The following is a 23009-nucleotide window of genomic DNA, read 5'->3' as shown; positions in this document are numbered from 1 at the left end:
AAGGGTGTGTCTATGTGTCTGCAAAACATTAATGGAAAGAACCAAAAGGGAAGAGATGCAAATGGGAAATCACTCCCTTCTTGGCAAGAAAAAAAAAAAAAAGATTCCATTTTAGAATGAAGACACTTATCACCATAGTTGAACAAAGAGCTAGCATGAGACACTAACCGATCACTTAACTATAAGTGAAATTCAGTGAATTCTGTGAAATTCAGTCATGTACAAATGGAAATATCTAGTTAACTGTTAATTGATCATTTAGGACAAATATGGTTTCCTACCACGATTTCTGAATTCTTCTGCTGAACTAGAATTCAGTCACACCAACCATTGCATGCATTTTCCTGTTTTTCTGCCTTTGCCCTTGCTTTTCTGTCCACTTGAAATGGCTTTGCCAAAGCTTTACAGTGAGGAATTATATGCACTCTCTAAATTTCATCTCCAAGATCCTCTCTACCTTGCTTATGCCCCCAGGCAGAACTGGTTGCTCCCACAGGGCTCTGTTTAAGTTAAAGGCCAGCTCTGACACATCTAATTACTCACTGGTTTGTGACTCCCTTGAGTTTGGGGACTATTTCTCATTCATTTCAGTGCTTTGCACAGTCCTTCATGCTAGTAGGTACAGAGTTAATTTTGTCTGGTCTAACCAATGGAAATCTTTTAGTTGTCCTGATTTTAGTTGTTATACTTGTTACAATGGGAAACGACTTAAAATTTAGCCCATGCTTCGGATTTTTGGCCTCATAAAGTTTTTTCTGTTTTCATACAATCCGAGGGTGAAAGTGGAGGAAACTTTACTGCTTCCAAAATGTTGTACTCAAAGCCAGTAATATCTTCCTTGTGAGTGGAACATAAGACTGTAATTTTGTCACATGGGTGAAGAGAAAGATGGGTTTGGACATGGCAAAGAAAGCAGGTGTAGTCTGAAAAGAAGGAGCATGGGATCTAAAAGGCAAACTGTTGTCTTTAGTGCAAAACGGTGTTTCTTAAAACTGGGTGTGTAGATCAAAGTTACCTTTAGGCAGGTTTTACTTGCATAACTTGCACATATTCAGCAACCAGAGTTTTGACTGACCTTAGCTTCAAAGGCAGGGATTTTTATGTGAATAAATTCTTCCATCCATTTATTAGATCAATCATCAGTTTTCTTAAGAATCCAGACATATTTATCTCTCTGTATTCTTTTAAGTCTAATAGAAGAAAACTAGAGTTCTCCATTCATCTAATTCCTCTCAGTCACTTCCACTTAAAAACATTTCCTTGGAATTAAAAAAAAAAGTTAATCTAGGTTATTTGAAGAAAATTATAAAATGTAAGGCAGCAAAACAAACATGCTCACTTGTAATACTGAAAATTGGAGAAAACAACTGTTAACATGTTCATCAACTCTTTCATTCAACAAATATTGGTGGATAAACTTTGTTTCCAGACATTTTTTGTTGCATCTATATACTCACATCCACACATTTTTTTTTTACAGGTATGGGATCATATTATCCTTATTGTACTGTGTTTTTCTCATTTTATAATGTATCTTTAACTTTTCTTCAGGACATTTTGTGGCATGGATTACCATAATTTATTTAACCAATTCTCTAGTGTTAGATACTTACTCTATTTCTGATGTTTCCCTATTATAAACAAGGCTGCAAAGAACAGCCTGTAGATATCTTTTTGTGTTCTTTCCAATTGTTTCCTTAGGATAAAACATCCAGGGATAAAGGGAATGCATTAGTTGTACGGAACATGTCTTCATGTTTGCTCTACATTTACATATCTTCCTTTGTGAATTGTTTGTATATATTTTTTCCCTATTTTAAAAATGGGGTAATTGCCTTTTCTTATTGAATGTAAAAAACTCATTAATATATTGAAGATCTTAACATCACACCATATTAAAACTATTCATAAGATACCAGTTTTTCACTTTGTTTATCATTTTTCAGTTCTTTTATTTCTCATTTGGCAGGAAACTTTCATGAAAAATAAAGAAATCATAATCTTGCTCTTAATTTGGTTTTTTTTTTCCTTAGGGCTCCTTTTGATTGGTTGTCCCTCTTAAGATGTGCAAATTGAAACCAGGAAAGTGATTTATCCAACCACAGGTTTGGATATGGAATCCAATATGTCAGTCATGCAATATGTCTGAGCTCCTTTTTTTAACCAAAAGACTTCCCATCAGATTTTACTCTTTGGGATTTAGGAATGAGAGAATGAAATTTCCAAGAATTTTCAGGAATTCTTGAAATCATAAGTTGTTTTTGTTTTTAAAATATTCTAACATTCTTCATACTCTTATTCATTATTATGGATAGCTAAACATTTTGTTTATTGAATAAGAAATATCATTTAGTAGCATTTACAAAGAACTACTACACAGAATCACATCTTGAAATTACCAATTTTAAAACTTACATTGCTTCCCAAACTTGTTATTTCTCGGAACACTGCTCATAGGATTTGTTTAAAGTATTCTCTGTGTATAAAACTTACTTATTTTATTTGCAAGAATGGCTCTCAACACCAGGCAGGACCATGAACAGGCTCTTATAACATGGCAACAGCTACAAGCAAGACTGATCCATTAGATCGCACCACTTCTCTCCTTCGTGCCCAGAAATGTTGGCCTTAACCTTGGACTCTGTGTCTCCACGGTCCCTGATCTTGCTTTTGACTTAATGTCAGTGGAGCCCTTCAAATCAGTAATGCCTCTGTGTTTATTAAGTTTTGATCCTTGCAAGAGAATTATATTTCCAGTTTTCCTAATTTCTAGACAGATTTTTCTCAGGATTTAGAAAAACATTCCAATTTCCCAAAAAATGCTAGGAAAAAATTCCCACATGAATCTCTGCCCAAGCCTGACCCCTCCCGGGCTGACCAGGGCTGCTCCTTGCAGACACAGGCTGGGTGGCAAGCCGTGCAATGGAAAGGGCACCTCGAATTGGGGTTCAGGAACCACAGGTTTAATACTGACCACTATAGTTGTGTAACCTGGAGCCAGTATCCTAACTTCCCAGGGCCTTCAGGGTCACCTCTTTAAAATCAGGAGCTCCTTTTCGTTTAGGAGAAGCTGGAAGAGACGTGGATTAGAAATAACGTTTTATATCTGAGAGGCCTTGAGGCCACCGTGAGAAGCCGAAGAACAAAGGAGCATCAGGAAAGTCTACCTCGTGGGAGAGTGGGTCTGACAAAGCCCCAGAGAGAGGCCAGCGCCTGGCGCCCGCTCTTTTATGCCTGGTTGGCGTGTGCCCACTGACGGCCCAGATAGGAACTGGGGGCTGCAACCCTCAAAGACCTCCAGTACTCCGTGAGACTGGTTAATTTCCAACTTGCTTTTTCATCCAGACATTTCAGAATGCTTTGTGCTAAATCTCGACTAGAAAGGAACTTCATGGTTCTCTCCCTTATTTATTGGGTGGTATATGAAATAATGCTAAAATGTGAATGGAAAGCTCTATCATTAGGGCTAAGTTCCTAACCTAAAACCAGCAACAGCTACTCTCCAAATGTTGTTGTGGATTTGGCAGGACAGAGGTGGGGTGGGAGAGTAGTATGCTTTTCCTCATAGAGGCAAAGGGGTTGGTTGTGAATGTATTTCAATTTACATTCATAATAAACACGTTCATTTGCTTCTGGAATCAACAAATGCTTTTAATGTAATTACATTCTGTTTGTTTATTTTAAATTTGTCAAAATTAACTTGTTTTGAGTAGGAGGAGCCCAGGACACTGTAGAAAGAACCTCATTGCAAAATATTTTGGGAAAGAGCTATCTGGTTACACTTGAATGCTTACATTGCTATAAGACATTTACCATCCATAGAGAAATCAAAACTTCCTGGTGAACAGTCTCAATTTCATATATATAACTAGAGTAGGACACACACACACACACTCTTTCACATCCTTCTAGTCTCAGCAGCCTGTTGACAGAACCCTGGTCACTCAGATGCCCTCCTGGGTGCTCTTGAAACACTTTGTCCCTTGTCCATTGAGTACGAATCCCTGAGAGCAGGGGCCATCCAGCTGCCCATTTCACACCTGTGTCCTCTATACCAAGCGTGGAGATTTATGCAGAGAATGAACTCTGGACCAGATGCTGAGCCAGGTATTTCTCATGCAAAATCTTATCCAACCCTCTCAAGCTTTATGGGACAGAGATTATCAGTCTGATTTTACTGATGAAGAAACTGAGGTCTAGTGAGACTGAGTAACTCATATATAACAGGGTTGATCAGGGTCACAGCCAAATTTTTAATATGGTCCATTGGCCATGCGACTATATTTACAGACCTGATTCAAACCCATGAAAGTCACATTAAGAAAGAAAAGATATTCACTGACCTCAAAGAGCATACTTGTGAGTAAAAGAGATTATATGTACATATTCTGTCATAGTCAATGATTTTTGGGGAATAAACTACAACACCAGCTTTGTTCCTGAGAGGTTTTAAAGAGGCACTTAATAGGGATATTTTGAGTAATAAAGTTTTTTCCACAGGATTTCTGTAAGTTGGGAAACTATTGCCTTTATAATTTGGTTATAAATTTTTCAAGAGAATACCTGCATATTTGAACTAGTTTATTGGCTGATTCTTTATAGCTCAGCGAAATTTACTGGCCTTTCTTAAAATTGATATCTTTAAATTTTTATTTCATTAAAACTTGCTCAAACCAACTTAAAGAGGCCTAGAATAAACAAATTGTCCAGTTGCGTTAAAGGGTATACTCTAATCTTTTTTTTTAAATTTTGTTTTCCGTTTTTTTTTTATATTCAGTTTTATTGAGATATATTCACATACCATACAATCATCCATGGTGTACAATCAACTGTTAACAATTATCTTTTGTAGTAGCAGCTAAAGGTAGTTTTTTCAGACCCATATGTTAAATTAAAGATGAAATCAATAGCGTTTTGGAAAAGAGACATTTTTCAAGAGCTAGTTTAGCAGGTAGGGAGGTTTATGGGCTCAGGAACTGAGTGAATAGAAGAGAGTTTACAGATAACTCTCTTTCTTTGGGAGATATAATTCACCTCTATCAGGAAACAGCTGCCTAAGAATAATGTCAAACATCTGTTTATTTGTCCAGAGTAGGTATGTGGGAGAGAACTGAGACAGGGAAAAAAGTTAAAAGACCATTCTGGGATGGCGATTGGGGATTTTTTTTAAAAAAGGCTGATGTGCTTTTCAAAAAAACTTTCTTTTGAACCTGGGGCAGAGCTTCTGGCTTTCATAAGCACCCCTTCATGACAAGTGTGGCACACATTGAGTCACCCAGCCGTGTTTAATCCTAGCTACTGTGCTTGCCCTTGTAAACCCACTGCGGGTTTGAGTTGAATTTGCTCTTGGACCTTGAGATACTAGACTATTTGGAGTTGACGTGTCCTAGTGATTTGACCTGCCATGGTCCATTCAAGGCACTCCTCATTAGATGAATCATATTTTTTTCCCAGGCCTTCCCCTGGATCCAGGTTTTTCCTTTGCTTTCTTCCAGCTGACAGTTCTTAGATGTTTCTTTCCACTTTGCTGACCACTATGGAGCAATTCAGGACTGAGAGATGTCAACATCCAGGCATGGAAAGGAAGGGTTGGAAGTAGGGAGCATTTCAAATTAACAGGATATTGTAACTAATTAGATGTGGGTTATGAGGAGAAGAAACTGTAAGAAGGTGTTAGGTTTTGAGTTTGAGACAAGGACATGTTGCTACTCATAATAAGATAAGTAAGAAGGCCTTAGGTTTGGGATGAAAGGTATTAAGTTTAGGACATCTTGCCTGGTATGTGTAGCAAAAAATTGTGGTTTTACAATTGAATCATAAAAGAAGAGTTAGGTCTGAGGATGGAGGCTGATGATTGCTGAAGTTCTGTGAATGGAAGAGATTTTCAAGTGAGGAGAATTTGGCTTAGCACAGAATCTTGGGGCTCGCTCACATAAGGGGGTGGAGAGAATGAAGAAGTCCCTGTAGAAGGCAGTTAAGCTTGTGAGAAAGGAAAGTGAAGAATGAGGTAAGGGCTTTGTGAAAGAATCCAAAGGAAAAGGCAGTGTCACAAAGTAGGTGGTCAGCAGAGTCAAGCACTGCAGAAAGCTTGAGTGGGCAGAGGACAGAGAAAAGCCTATTGTATCATTGGGGAGGTGCTGGTCAACAGGGAATATAGTTTCAGGGATGGGGGGTGGGCAGTGCCTAGTTTGTGTTGGGGCCCTGGAAGAGTTGGCTTTTATGGCAGAGGGGAATACAAGGGCTTGGAACATTATCTCAGTATGAATATGAGACCAGCGTAGGTAGCCATGGAGAGTGGGGGGTGTCATGTGGCTCCAAGGGGATGGCAAAACCAGAGGCCAAGGGCCATGCTCCACTTCACCTACTTTACCATGCAACTTCACATGGCTAATCTTGAGATTAGAAAGCCCCCAGTTCAACAAGTTTAGTATTTTTTAACCTCTAAACAAAAGAAAGAGCAAAAAAGTCAGACATCAAAAGAAACATCACAGTGGCCTTGTAAAGTTAACCATATGCAGTTATTGTGATTCTTTTATCCATCTATTTTAATCCAACATATCAACTCATTTCCAAGAATTTGCAAAAGCAGTCATACAAAATTGCATAATACTAAAGATCCAGGGCCAGAAAGACTAGGCCCAAAGATTTTAGTTTGAAAGGGTAGTGAAAACAAATGTTAAAGATGCGTGAAAAGACGTGTTGATGTGTTCTTAGCCTGAGATGTATTCTTTGGCCTTTCCTTTGCTATCAGTACCTCAGTGACTGTGCAACAGCTGTGGGCATTGAAGCAGGCATGCATAGTAGCATTTTATTAGAGTCTGAATCACTGCCTGTGACACACAGGCCTGGTGACAGTCACCAATATCAGGTGCATTCATGTTAGGCTGCAAGTGAGCATGGGCAGGGTTTCGATGGCTATGGATAAGCACCATCTCTTTGTCCTCATTGGGCAAGTGGAGTTTACAGTGCCACTTATGCTCTCCAGGTTTCATTTTCCTCATCAGAAAAACAAGGGGTTTGGGTGTCATGATCTCTAAGACTCTTCTGGAAGTCAAGTTCTGTGACTCTTAGATTCATCTTTCTATAGCCATTAGAAAATTAAAAATTCAAAATAAGATGCTTGCTGAGCTCTTGATTAATTTAAGCTTAATAGGATAGACTGTAGGTTTTACAGGCAGGCAAATATTTGTGTAGAATGGTAGTCCTCAAAATTTTAAATTTTGTATCATTATTATTAAAAAAGTTTTAAGCACAAACTTCCAATGTAAGTTACATCTCTATACTTTCGGATTTATAAACATTATAAAATGGTCACAGAAAAGAAATTAGGAAAGTATGATGTAGGAATAAAACAAATATAAAACAAAACTTTGTGTTTTTTCCCCACATCTTAATGTCTTGTCTTGGGCACTCCATAGTGTGGGCACCCCCTACCTTGGAGAACTTTGAGAGAAGTAGGTATTTTCTGCCTTAGACTAAAGACTTAGTAATGAGTTAAATGACTTTACCAAATTAGTTTTTTTATTTGATAAGCAAGTCTTCCTGAAATAAAAAGGAATTAATGAAACATAGTCTCCTCTTGTTTTTCATACAAACCTTCTGAACAGCATATTTGGCAATATAACATTTGGAAGGCAAATCTGATTTGCATTTACATGAGGAAAAACCATGAAAACAACAACCAAAAACCTCTTGGATCCCACCCACTATTCTTGGTTGAAAATGATCAAGTAAGGGATGTTGAGCATAATCACATCTATGGTGAATTAGTTATTGTTAAGCACCAGTGGAGTTATTTCCATTGGCAGGTCTAGCTGCTTACTAGCCATTTAGTTTTTTCTTGTCACCTTTTGCCAACACTGAGCTTGCCCTTGTGTTATCAGCCATATCTCTGATGTGGACACTTATGTTTGAAGTTCTAGAGTATGCAGAATTGATTCACATTCTACTCTATTATAGACAGGGACAGTAATGGAGTCTAAGCTGCCCAAACTTTTAATGTACCTTCAAATCCTTTTCCTAATCCTATTGTCAGAACTAGAAGAGGCAAAAATGACTTTCTGGCTAGTCAAATAGCAACAGTAAATGGTAGAAAAGCAGCCTAGGACTATGGGTCATCTCTTTAAACAAATCTAAGTATCTTGACTCAGTGTGGAATTATAGCTGGATCCTTAACCTACCATAACGAACAGTAGACACTTATCTATACCATGTCAGAAATGGCCTTCAGGAGCCACTGAACCTATTGGCCCTTTACTCTAGAAAACAGTAGCTTAATATCAGCTCTGTTAAAAATAAATTGCTGTTTTTAGCAGATATTATTCATCATACGAGTAAATAAATGAATTCATTCAAGTGATTGATTTTATATCTTAGGGATTCATCAGAAAACCATGGCTCAGTTGCAGCAAAACAGGGTTGACAAGGGGGTCTGGCTCAGGGTCCACTCAGGGATCCTGGGTTCTAGGTCAAGGAGACAGTGAGATCAATTCGGGGATGACATAGACTCCAATAGCCAGTGCTGATGTGTTCTGACCTACTCTGGCCCATCCTTACCTACCGTGGCCCATCTTTCTCTTTCCCAATTGAAAAGGAAGAGGGGGAGGCTGGAGTCGTTCAAGTTCTTTTCTCTTCAATCATAATTGATTCAGGAATTGGAAGGGGTGGACACAACAGTTGCCATTAACATTTTCTAGGGAAAAATAACATCTTCCACATTCTGTAGCACAGATTTGAAGATCTCAATTGAGTACCTGTGTCAGGACTTGGGCAGAATAAAAACTCCTTTGGGGAGGGTGCTATATACTGCTTTTGGGCATTTGGCATCCATTTATATCTTGTTCTGTGTCCCCCTCTGTCCTAGTTTGCTAATGCTGCAGAATGCAAAACACCAGAGATGGATAGGCTTTTATAAAACGGGGGTTTATTTCACTACACAGTTACAGTCTTAAGGCCACAAAGCGTCCAAGGTAACACATCAGCAATCGGGTACCCTCACCGGAGGATGGCCAATGGCCTCCGGAAAACCTCTGTTAGCTAGGAAGGCAGCTGGCATCTGCTCCAAAGCTCCGGCCTCAAAACGGCTTTCTCCCAAGACGTTCCTCTCTAGCAAGCTTGCTCCTCTTCAAAACATCACTCCCAGCTGCACTCTCTTTCTTCCCCCCGACTCAGCTCATTTATATAGCTCCACAGATAAGGGCCCACCCTGAATGGGCGGGGCCACGCCTCCATGAGAACATTCATCAGAATCATTGCCCACAGCTGGGTGGGGCACATTCCAAGCAAATCCAACCATTACCAAAACTTCTGCCCCACACAAGACCACAAAGATAATGGCATTTGGGGGACACAATACACTCAAACCGGCACATTCCACCCCCTGGACCCCAAAATGACATTATCTTTCCAAATACAAAATACATTCATTTCATCACAATATCACAAAAACTTAAATCATTTCAGTAACAATAGTTAAGCACAAAATCTCATCAAAATCAATTTAGGCATGGTCAGTCCTAAGGCATAATTCCCCTCTAGCTGTGGATTTGTGAACTTAGAACAAGTTATATGCTTCCAATATACAAAGGAGAGACATTCATAGGATAAACATTTCCATTGCCATAAGGAGAAACAGTAAGGAAAACAGGGTTAACAGGAGCAAAACAGTTCCTAAAACCCACAGGACAAACTCCATTAGATTTCAAAGTCTGAGAGTCATTTACAGAACAATGTTGCATCCTTGGGGCTTGAGAGAGCGGGAGCCTAACCCTTCCCAAGGGCCTTTTCGGCAGCCCGTTCCTCTCCAAACGCTTGGGTGAGTGCTCCAACATATCCACACATTGGGGAGACCACCTTCTCAGCTCCACCCTCCTCAAACCTCGGGGCAGCTCCCGGATTCCCTTCCATCTCCGGGGCACACGCTCAACCCCTTCAGAACAGTGGGGTGGCAGCCAGGCTCTCCTCAATTCCCTGGAAATGTGCTCCACCCTCTTTGGGACCTGAGGTGGCAAAACTCTTCCAGAGCATCGAGGCAGAAAGCCCGCCCTCGACCTCCAGGCAAACTCACCCTTTCCATGCATGTGGGCTGCTCCGCTCTCCCAGCCCGAGACCTCCTGACTCCAGACCTCAACCTCCATGGCTTTGTCTTTGAAGAGATTTTTCCTTTAATTTTTTCCTTGTCTGTCTCCTCCAGTCCAGACAGGCAATGGCTCTGTCTATAAAGATCTCGCAAAAATTCTGTTGGCTTTGCATGAAGGATGCAGGGGTCAAAGCCATCAGACAATAGGATTTTCCACAAATCCTTTCTGCTTAACTCCTTTTCCAATCTTGGCTTGTACTGAAATGGCGGCTGGGTTCCATGTTTGGTTACATCCTCACGTTGGGCTGTAGCTTCTGGGATTCCACCCCCTAGAAGCCTGTAATTTTCCAAGCCATCAAGTTCTGGCTTCTTTGAACCCAAGAGTTCAGTTCTAAGTTTATCTCTCTCTGCATTTTACTATAAGCTGCAAGGAGAAGCCAGGATATGTCCTCCACACGTAGTCTGGAGATCTCCTCAGCTAAGTATTCCAGGTTGTTGCTTCCAAATTCTTCCTTCCATCTGACACCAGGACTCAATTTTGCCAAATTCTGTGCCACTTTAAAACAAGGATCCCCTTTCTTCCAGTTTACAACAACACATTCACCATTTCTGTTCAAGGCCTCATCAGAAGTATCTTTAGAGTCCGTATTTCCACAAACAGTCTCTTTAAAGCAGTTTTGGCCTTTTCTATCAAGCTCCTCACAACTCTTCCAGAAACTCCCCCTTATCCATTTAAAAAGCCGTTCCAACATGTTTGGTATTTGCAAACTCAGCAGCAAAAGCACCCCACTTCTCTCGGTACCAAAATCTGTCCTAGTTTGCTAATGCTGCAGAATGCAAAACACCAGAGATGGATAGGCTTTTATAAAACGGGGGTTTATTTCACTACACAGTTACAGTCTTAAGGCCACAAAGCGTCCAAGGTAACACATCAGCAATCGGGTACCCTCACCGGAGGATGGCCAATGGCCTCCGGAAAACCTCTGTTAGCTAGGAAGGCAGCTGGCATCTGCTCCAAAGCTCCGGCCTCAAAACGGCTTTCTCCCAAGACGTTCCTCTCTAGCAAGCTTGCTCCTCTTCAAAACATCACTCCCAGCTGCACTCTCTTTCTTCCCCCCCACTCAGCTCATTTATATAGCTCCACAGATAAGGGCCCACCCTGAATGGGCGGGGCCACGCCTCCATGAGAACATCTCATCAGAATCATTGCCCACAGCTGGGTGGGGCACATTCCAAGCAAATCCAACCATTACCAAAACTTCTGCCCCACACAAGACCACAAAGATAATGGCATTTGGGGGACACAATACACTCAAACCGGCACACCCTCCCATATACTGAAGGGATAGAAGGAAAAAAATAGCGTTTCTTGGATTCCTTTGCAGCTATGATTCTGGATGTAATTTAGATCCTGCCACTTAGATGCACATGCATGAGATTTGGAAAGGGGAAGGAAGTTGAATGCTGCCTTCTTAACAGTGTGGCAGCTGACAAACATACACAAAGTATTTGCAATGGCTAGACTCTACATTTATCTGCCTAGTCAGAAGATTCATGAGTGGGAGGCAGCTGTGCTTGTGGTAGCAATGGCATTAGTAGTAGCAGTAATTTCCTAATATTTGGTTCACAGTTGACCTTGAAACCAAAAGACCTATGGCAATCTCCTGATTTGTGCTTTTCTACCCATTCCAGTGATTGTGTAATTATCTAGTTCCCTTTATTAAATCCCTTTATGCTTGAAATACTTAGTGGTTTTTGTTTCCTAAATTAAACCCAGATCTATCTATCTATCTATCTATCTATCTATCTATCATCATCTATCTATCTATCTGTCTATCTATCTATCTATCATCTTTTGCCCCTATGCACAGGTACCTTTGAAAGCCACCTCTCTGGTTGGAATGACTCCCCTTTGGGCACAAATACAAGCCTGGCTGATTGGTTTTCAGGCAAACAAATATTTTGCCCCTTTAAGTCTTTAGTGGGAAGTTAAAACTTTGAACGGATATTCTCTATCACCTGTGAAAAGCCAGTTTACAAAATAAAAGACAGTTACCTCTTTTTTCTTCTAGGCTTTTAAACTCTATCCGTACAATATAATTTAAATTGAATTTATTGTTCATTTTGTCTTCAAATGACCCTTACATAAGAATCTGAGTGACCAATTTCTATTAATATTTATTGCCAGGAAAGCATTTGTCTCTCTAGACAATCTTGATAAGAATGATGTAACCCATTTTACTTCTTTTTTTTTTTTTTTTTTGCTCTGGTTCTCAGGAAATGCAAAGTAAAATTAGAAATTAATTATAGCACTATTCCTGGCAAAATTATCTCTATGCTCTTTCTTCATGGTTTCTAATCCCTTCTTTTATCTCTATTTCAGCTATCTTATAAATTAGGAAGCATGTACCTAGAATATACTTAGAAATAGGGGTACCTGTACCATATATAAATTAAAATGAAACCATTTCCTCCCTACTTTGTGTCAGTAACTGTCATTAGCCTTAGTGCTGTTATCTATGTATATTTAAACAACATTTCTCTCATTTTTACATTTTCTAGACATTGATGGAAAAACCTCTTGGTGGTGTGTCTTATACATGAAACAAGGATGCAAAGAATTCTCTCTTTACTTAAAAATATTTTCTTAATGTTCTATAATAATCCTCAAATGAATTCACAAAAAACAAATGAGTCAAAACTAAGCAAACAAGAGTATTGTAAAAAAGCAAAAAGTTAACTATAAAAGCACAAGTAAAAACGAAACAAAGAACCCTCTAAGCCTTTTTTCTTTCTAATACTCTCTTCACACAATTTCCTGGCAGTCTTTCTGACTTTTCTGAGAGATGTTATTTTCCTTTCCAGTACCAATTTCAGCAGTGATGGCCTAAAAGATTCTGGTGCCCCAAGTGAGACTAGATTATAGGACTCCATATGGGGTCAAAGATAGGAGGGTTTTTAAGGATTTTTACCAACAAAATAAAAGCGGTGGGGTTTCAGTTCACTTCAAAGTAAAGATACCAATACAAGCAAATTCTCTTCTTGTCATATTGATAAAGAAGCAGAAAGACCCCTCCTGTCGGGTTAGTGGAAGCACTGACTGCATGAGTAAGGAATTGAGCTATAAACTGGGTGTTTTGATAAGTTCTCTACTTTGATACACATATACACACATGCATGCATATGTGTACACACACATATATTTAAGGTTGAGAAGGAGATTTTCATGTAGTTAGCAATACATATTTTGCCTTTAGTTAGCTTTTATTTATACACCATAGATCTCCAGGAGGTGTAGCGTAAGCACTGGAGGCCTCAACCTCAAGCTGTGACACAAAGAATTAAAGGATCATAAAGGGGAGGTCAGGAGTAATAAGAAACATGCTATCGCCTGTCCTCTTTTATTTTTAGAAAGAGTTATGTTTTCTGGGAATTTCAGTGTCCTAATGCCTGGTGACCAGTAAGCCAAGGGGCCATAAGCTTCTTTTGACTTTGTCTTAACACCTATTGTCCCCATACATGCAAAACTGCTTCTAATGAAGCGGTTCTAATTATTGAGTGTTATTGATTTCACTTATTGATGGTTGGTAATCTTGAAAGAGGGAGTGAGTAATTAGTGTTTTACAGGATGATGGAGTTCTACAGAACATTTGCATTCATTTTTTACCCTGATGCCCCAAAAATCAAATATGAGTCCCATTGACTAAGTATACTTAACAGTAAGTATTTTTCTCAGTTCCGTGATTGGTAGAACCAACGGTAATCCAGAGCAGGCTTGCTTTCTCTAGAAAATGCTACTTTGCTTCAGTACCAGGAGCAATTGTTGCTCAGGCTGTACCCAGAGGCTTTTTCTGGCTTGTTGTTAGCCAGAAAGCTAAGAGAGCATAGGCTTTGCAAGTAGACAAACCATGGTTACTTCACACCTATAAACCTCAGTATCTTCATGTGATAAATAGGGACTATAGTAGAATCTACTTCTTATGGTTGGGAGGATTAAACAAAATGATCTGTGTAAAGTGTTTAACCCAAGACCTGGCACTTAGCAGGAGCTCATGAAATATGAGACTGCGGTGGCTTTAGGTATTTACTCTGCAGCTTCCTCTCCGTCTTTCTCTCATGGTGTCTTGGTTCTCTGTGTACACCTGTGCCATGCTCTTTTCTCTACTGACTGGCTAGTTCTCCCTATATGTTTTATTTAAAATTCAGGAGGGAGCTAAACTAATTGCCACCTTTTTACTGAGCAGAGTCCTTTCAGATCGTCTGTCAGCTAAGGATACTCACTAAGGGGAAAATAATATGAAAACCCTTTATTACACGACACTTTACTCTGGGGTGATTAAGTAATGCCCATCAGTTACTATTAACACTTTCACAGCACCTTCTATTAATTGGGGTGGTCTTGCATATTCAGGGTTAAGATTAGAATTACGAATTACATGCTTACATTCTTTTAAAGATAGACTGAGATCATCTTTTTTCCACCAAGGAGTGTCTATTTTCAGTGACAATTAGAAATACTGTTTGCTGAGGCTGAGATAGTCAAGCTCACATTCAACCAATGACGCCAACTCTTATAAACTGCAACATTTACTCTCACTAAAAGAAACTCTTACCTAACACTTGCAGGGAAACAGTGCCAGATTCCGCTTTCCTAATCTTGTGCATTTCTAACTAGTTGCAGAATTCTTCCTGCTCCAAGTGGCCCCAAGCACCCAACAACAGCAATCCAAACTAGCTTAATTTTTTGGATGTTGGGATGTTGTGTTAGTGAAGTTCTTGTTATGTCATGTGAAACGCTACCCAGCTGTTTGCCAAAGATTTAGTTTAAAGGCAGCCTGTTACTTTTTGGGTGGTTAATACCTGAGGCAAAATCAAGGAAAGAAACATGAAAGCCCTTGTACTACCTGAAGTTAATTACCTGTGTGGTGAGTCTTAAATATTTAGCTTATGTACAATACTGATTTGTTCATCTCTCTGTCTAGATGGGTGTATTTTGAATCACAGGTATGCTATTGTCAGTAGAGACTTGGGTATTGATTTCTATGATTGTACATGGATGCGTGAAATTTTATTTCATTTTATTTTAAAAATGCATTTTCATACAACAGAGCAGTCAAGAAATAAACCAGGAGTTGGTGAGAGTTCGCATATGTACAAAAACCCAAAATATCTTCCTATTTAGGATCAGGATAATTTCTATTTCTCTGAAAGGAAAAACTTAGGTCTTAATTTTCTTAATGTACCTAATATCATTGTGTAATGAATTTGAGAGAATAATAGGAACAAATTATTTCTGTTTCCATTTTAATTGCCCTTAATTGCACTCATTTTTTATATGTGATATGTATAGATTTTTTATGGAATGATTTGTTTTAAACTTGAAATAACTACATTTTAGCTTTACTAATGGGCCAGCAGTTAACACACAGCTAGATAAATGCGATCAATTTAGAAGAATTTTTCAGGTGGCACAATAATTATGAACTGATGGATATTTTCATAAAACAGATTCAGGTTCTAGGTGCCTATAGAAAATAGTATCAAGAAGGTTCTGAATTGTCCAGGCCCGCGGGACGATCAAGGGAAGCTCCAAGTCCTGTGAAGGAAGAATGGTATGGGACAAGAGACACGAGGAATGACAGCAAGACAGGTTTCTGATCAAGCTGCAAAATTTTATTGAAGAGGCAGGGTATATATACTCTAAGGTAGAGGGAGTGGCTAGTAATAACAAGTGGCGGTCTGGGATTGGTGGCTGCTGTTGCTGGGGGTCTGGGATTGGTGGCTGCTGTTGCTGGGGGTCTGGGATTGGTGGCTGCTGTTGCTGGGGTGGATGGCCAATGGGCGGCTACTGTTTAGGCGCGAACTAGCTACTGCTTAGGCGGGAACTACTGTTACTTCCTTGAAGAAGGCTAATTATAGCTTAGGCTGTTCTTGCATCAGCCCTGGCGGCCATGTTGCATGTCACCGGTATCGCTGAAGGTGAATATTATATATGCTACCTTAATTGTCCCCAACACTGAATGACCCATAGAGAAAGTGTTAACCCAATCACTACAGAAATGTCTAGTTTGTTCTCCTCATCTTAGAATAGGGAACTAACTCGAGATGGAAGACATGTTGGTGCAGGCTGTCCCCTCTACTTCCTCCCAATTCATGGATAACAATTTATGGGCAATAAATTCAAATGAGACATATATGACTGGTTGAAAGTGATTTTTTATTTCTTTTACGTTTGCTGAAACTCAGTTGATTTAGAGTAAAATTATTCAAATATTGGCTTTGTAAAGAAAAACTGATCACAGAACTGATGCCAATTAGGATTATTCCCGAGTGTACAGGACTTCTAAGGATTCTGCCAGGAGTATGTTACTTCTGTAAGCAGGGCATGCCATACCATTAAAATTGTTTTACTTATATATTTTTTATTAGATAAATTGTAAATTACAGAAAAAATTATATGAAAAATACAGAGTTCTCGTATTACCTACTCTTCCCCTGTCCCCCCTCAGTTTCCCTATAACTATCATTTTGTATTAGTGTGGTACCTTTGTTAAAATTGATCAAAGATTGTTATTATAACTGTACTATTAACTATAGTCCATAATTTACATTAGGGTTTGCTGTTTGTATTGTACAGTCCTATGGTTTTTTTTTAAAATTTTATTCTAGTAACATATATATAACCTAAAATTTCCCCTTTTCACCACATTCAAGTATTTAATTCAGTGATGTTAATTACATTTATAATGTTGAGCTACCATTACCACCATCCATTACCCAAAATTTCCATTACCTCAAACAGAAACTCAGGACAAATTATGCATTAACTCCCCATTCCCTACCCATACCCTGACCCCTAGTAACCTGTATTTTAGTTTCTGACTCTATGAATTTGTTTACTCTAATTATTTCATATCTGTTAAGATCAAACCATATTTGTCCTTTTGTATCTGGCTTATTTCACTCAACATGATGTCTTCAAGGTTCATCCATTTTGTCACACGTATCAGACTTCATTATTCCATGTATATATATGCCACATTTTGTTTATTTATTCTTCTCTTGATGGATACTTGGGTTGCTTCCAACTTTTGGCAATTGTGAGTAATGCCTCTAGGAATATTGGTATGCAAATATCTGTTTGAGTCCCTGCTTTCAATTCTTTTGAAAGAATACCACCTAGAAGTGGGATTGCTGGTCATATGGTAATTGTTACATGCAACTTTCTGAGGAACCACCAAACTGTCTTCCACAGTGGCTGCACCATTTCACATTCCCACTAACAATGAGTATTCCTATTTCTCATATCCTCTCCAACACTTGCTATTTTCCAATTTTTAAATAGTAGCCATTCTGGTTTGCAAAATGGTATCTCATTGTAGTTTTTATTTGCCTTTCCCAATGGGCAGTGATTTGAGCATCTCTTCATGTTCTTATGGGCCGTTTGTAAATCTTCTTTGGAGAAATGTCTATGCAAGTCTTTTGTTCATTTTTTTTATTGGGTTGTTTGTCTTTATGTTTGTCTTTTTGTTTGGTTTATATTTCTGTCCTTGTACCTTCACCATATGTCATGCCATTTGAGTTTGTCTTTTTGTTAAGTTGTATAACGTCTTTATGTATTCTGGATATTAAACCCTTATCAGATAGGTGGTTTCCAAATATTTTTCCGATTCTTTAGGTTATCTTTTTACTTTCACAATAAGGTTCTTTGATGCTCAAGAGTTTTTAATTTTGATGAAGTCCCATTTATCCATTTTTTCTTTCATTGCTTGTGCTTTTGGTATAAAGTCTAAGAAACCATTATCTAATACAAGGTCCTGCAGATGCTTCCCCGTGTTTTTCCTAGTTTTGAAGTTTTGGTTCTTATATTTAAAAATCTTTGATCCATTTTGAGATAATTTTTATATATGGTGTGAGATAGTGGTCTACCTTCATTCTTTTATGTATGGATATCCAGTTTTCCCAGCTCCATTTATTTAAGAGACTGTTCTTTCCCCCATTGAGTAGACTTGGCACCCTTGTCAAAAATCAATTGGCCACAGATGTGGGGGTTTTTTCTGAACTCTCAATTCAATTCCATTGGTTTGTGTCTGTCCTTGTACCTTCATCATATGTCATGCCATTTGAGTTGGATTTTAAATGTACAGTTTAAAATATTCATAATTTTTGTTAATTTGGATATGTTGTGCCGGTTTGAATGTATTGTGTCCCCCAAATGCCATTATCTTTGTAGTTTTGTGGGGCAGGCGTTTTGGTGATGGTTGGATTTGCTTGGAATGTGCCCCACCCAGCTGTGGGAGATGATTCTGATGAGATGTTCCCATGGAGGCGTGGCCCCGCCCATTCAGGGTGGGCCTTGATCGGTGGAGCTATATAAATGAGCTGAATCGGGGGGAGGAAAGGGAGTGCAGCTGGGAGTGATGTTTTGAAGAGGAGAAAGCTTGCTAGAGAGGAAGGTCCTGGGAGAAAGCCGTTTTGAGGCCAGAGTTTTGGAGCAGACGCCAGCTGCCTTCCTAGCTAGCAGAGGTTTTCCGGACGCCATTGGCCATCCTCCGGTGAAGGTACCCGATTGCTGATGTGTCACCTTGGACGTTTTATGGCCTTAAGACTGTGTAGCGAAATAAACCCCTGTTTTATAAAAGCCTATCCATCTCTGGTGTTTTGCATTCTGCAGCATTAGCAAACTAGAACAATGTTGTATGAGAATAACTTCAATCTGAATAAGAGATGGGTAATTGCCATGCTTGGAATGCCTGCTCTTGGGTTGGTCTTTCTATTTTTTTCTTGTTTACAGGAGGTGAATACAATCATTTTCCATCAAATTAGGTGGAGGGCTGAGCATGATTTAAGTGAGCTCTCCCTGCTGTTCCTTTAAGCGAAATCTCATTGCTCTTCCCTGTGGACACTGGTATCACCAAAATATTAGTGCTTAGATAAATCATTTGTGAGAAAATAGCCAGGGCAGTATAGGGGGTGAGTCTTGGTGGGCAGGGCCAGTATAGCATAAATGAATTTGTTCCCAGGTCCCCAGAAATTGGTTACCTGAGGTGTTCAGTGTTAACTTTTCCATTTTCAAGACATGGAATCAGAGGAAAACCAATTTAAAGATGTTCCCTTTAGTGCTGATTTCTTTGGTGAAATTAATAAGGTTTTCTGATGTGAAAGAAGCTGCCCATCATGGAATTGGGTGGAGGGGTAGGGAAGGGCAGGGAAATTATTAGGTATGTCCTTCTGATCCTTCCTAAGTGTTATGAAATAGAAATTTGGAAAGAAATAATGACAGATGAGCCTAGCAGAAAAACCCAACTAAACCCAAAATAATGCACACAAAAACATGATACCCAGATTCCATTATTTTTCTAATGTGTCTGAAAAAGATATGAAACAAGAAGGCATGCAGTCTGCCTGTATTAAAAAACAAAAACATAAAAGACTACATCCTAAAGAACAAATGAAAAATAAAATATATGGGGAACCTGCAGGAATTAGTACAGATTTTCTTACTTGTGTTTTCTACCTACCAGCTTCCTGGAGAATGAGGAATATCTAGTCTGAGAATATTGTAGCCAAGGTTAAATGATTGATTCCTAATGCAAAGGAAAACTCTCTCTAGTCTGGCCTTACACATTTTTTAATCCTTTGAGCAGAGAAGGAGCAAAGTAGAGCCAATTGCTTGATACTGTAAATCATTATCATCTGATAATATTTTTTGAATATCTCCTGTGTGTATGATGCTATAGTAGGACTTTGGTAATGATCATCTTTCTGGAGATGATCTTTCTGGGGTAGGGAGTTTACAGAATTTCTGTTCTATAAAGTGCATGCTGACTAGGAAAGTACTGTCCACCCTTCTCTCCCTCTCCTTCCTGCCTTTGCTTTCTCCAGTATCTCTCCCATCAGCATTTGTCTGTTCCCAGACCATTCCAGTTGCCAAACCAATCCTCACTAAGGCAACTTCACAGTGGTGGGAGGAGGCTTTGCAAAAATAATTGCACTCCCAGATCTAGGATCTGGTGGCCTAGACTGGACCCTTAACTGTTACCATCCAACTCCCTGGTATCTGCCCTCCCCGGCCACACACACACACAGTGTGGCCACAGAGCTGCCTCCCTGACCTTAGACTCAGCTGTTGTTCTTCTAGGCTGGGGCCTTGCCCAAACTCCATCTTAGCTTGGAGTTCCATGCCTCAAGAGCTTATTTCCTATTGACACCTACCTGCATCACTGATTCCTGACCACAGAGCTTGGGGAACCACCCCTTTCTCTGAACAACCCACATGCTTGATCTTTTGTTTTCTAATGAATTTATCACATTACAACTTATAGCTATTCAAATTTTAGAATGTCAGTTCCTTACTGACATAATACGGTGCTCGGTTTTTTTTTTTTTTTTAAATCTCTGATTCTCACACAGTGCTATCAAGGAAGGATCTAAAATTCACTTAGTCTCCTCAGGACTATATCGTGCCTTGCATGAGTAGAGGTGCAAAAGTATTTGTTACACAAATGATCCCTGTGTCCTAGCGTTCATTCAAACTCTGGCTTTCAAGACTTGCTAGTGTCTATTGGAACCTACGCACAGAGTTTTAAGGAAATAATCAGGTGTTCAAATGCGTGCTGCAGAAATGAAATTTTGTATTTTCAAACTCTTCAACCAGGGACTATGTTGGAGGATTCAAAGATAAGCAGATGACTATTTGCAGGAGAACGAATGTTAATTCTGATGTTTTATTGAAACCTTAGCAAGAAGAAAATGAAGATACCATAAAATTCATTGTGGCATATATGTATTCACTCATTCACTTATCCATTCATGGGTTAGTCATGAAAAATAATTATTTATTATATGGTATTATACAATGTGTTAGTCACAGGTTTAATTTAGCACTTCAAGTAATACAAGGATTAGTAAGAGACGCAACCTGTGCTTCTTCCCTAGAACAGTGCTTCTCAAATTTTAGCATGCATACAGATTTCCTGGGGGTCTTGTTAAAACACAGATTCTGATTCTGTTGGGATGGGATGGGGCCCCAGATTCTGCACTTCTGACAAGGTCATAGGTGATGTTGCTGCTGGTCCGTGATCACACTGTCCTTGGCAAGGACTTTTCAGAAGACCTTTGAATTTATATTTCTATCTCATTTCACTTACACATCAACCCTAGGCATTGGTATTATGTATTCCCATTTTGAATGGGGACCTATAAGCTCCATGAAGATAAGGACTAGATTGTTTTGCTCATCAGTATATCCCCAGCAGGAGCACAATGTGGAAACGTTTATTTAATGAATGAATCAGACTCAGAAAAATGAAGTGACTTGCTTAAGGTTACATCCAATTAAGAGGTGGAGCAAAGCATTGCCCCACATCTATTTGGCTCCTAAGCTAAATAAAGTGTTTGATCCTAAGATTCACCTTGAGTCCTTGTTGGAAATAGTCCTTCCTCAATTCCTCTTGACTCCAGAAGTTTCTAATTCATCATGTGCAGGCTGGGGTCCAGGAATGTGTTTTATTAAACACTCCATCCTTTGACTCATTGGTTTATTGAACACTTTTTTATTAAGCATGTAACATATACCCCGCACAATTCTGGTTGCTAGGGCTCCATCTGCAAACAAAACAGACAAGAATCCCATCCTCAAGGAGCCTCTGTGCTAGTGGGACATCAGATCAGTTAGAAAAGCCTCATATTTTACGAGGATGCTAGTGAGTTCTATTTATTCAGTTAAAATCAGTATCCAAGGGAGATTTCGTTCACCCTTTCACCCAACTTTATAGTGAGAGTGAAGAGCATTCTGGATGGATGGAAAAACAATTACTAAAGGTCCACTTTCCGGTGTTTCCCAGCTGAGACTATTGACTTTTTGGGTGGGGCGCATTTTCATTTTGTGGGCTTGTTTGGCCTGAAATGCTGGTGGTAGCATCTCGTCACCCACATTGGGACAACCTGCAAGAGTCCTAGCTCTCCCTACCATCTTTCCAGGTGAGAACCACTAGGGGGACTGGTGGGGCGAATGTGCTGGCGGGAAGACACTCAGGTGGAGCCTCAGCTCCACCATTTGAGGACTTTTCAACCCTAGCAAAGGTTTTTTTTGTTTGTTTGTTTAAAAAATTTTAACTCCTTCTTCTGATGATCAGGCTCTATTTAATTATATGGAGATATTTTACCAAGACCATGTTATATTTTAATTACTTCTAAATATAATCCATTCTAAAGATCATTCATCTTAGATTTTTGAACACTATATTGCATTGAAAGGTCTTGGATGGTATCATTTAACATGCATTGCTTTTTTTAAAAAAGAAAATGTGAATAGAAATTTCAGGCAGTTGAAGGAAGGAGGTAAATGACTCCTTGCATTTTAAATGTCTGCTACTTTAAAAACCTGAGTTAGGTATTTGCTTAAATGAGTAACCTGCATAATTGTCATATTTCTAGTCCTTAAAAATCTGTTTTTGCATTGGAAATCTTCATGCAATCAGTATAATCGATTGCAAGATTAATAAACTGGGGCAACCTTAAACACAGCTTTTTCTGCTTTGAGAAATGAGGGGAAAAATACCTCCCTGTGCAGTTTAGTCCTGAAAGACTTTTAGTAATAAATTCTGAATTGTATGTGCTTATTTTGAACTTACCAACAATGCTCATTTTTCTGTCATTCTTAAATGTTGTCTGTGCCAAACTCAGCATTTATAATGGACAGAAGGCAGCAACCTAGGGAATTGCTTAGGGGAAAAAAAAGCTCAATATATGAAAGAATTTTCCATAAAATTTTAGTATAAACTATTCCCTATTTTAGAAAAATAGCAAAGTTAGTTACATGTTCATTAAGACATGTGGAGATGTGAAAAAATAAATCGTGCACCTCCAGATTTACCATCTTAGATAAGAAGTGTGTTTCATTGCTAACCATAATATCAGGAACAAAATT

The sequence above is a fragment of the Choloepus didactylus genome, chromosome 5 (genome assembly GCF_015220235.1).
Source record: "Choloepus didactylus isolate mChoDid1 chromosome 5, mChoDid1.pri, whole genome shotgun sequence".
NCBI classification, from domain to species: Eukaryota; Metazoa; Chordata; class Mammalia; order Pilosa; family Megalonychidae; genus Choloepus; species Choloepus didactylus.
The sequence above is the reverse complement of the archived record's forward strand: the minus strand, read 5'-3'. Positions refer to the sequence as shown.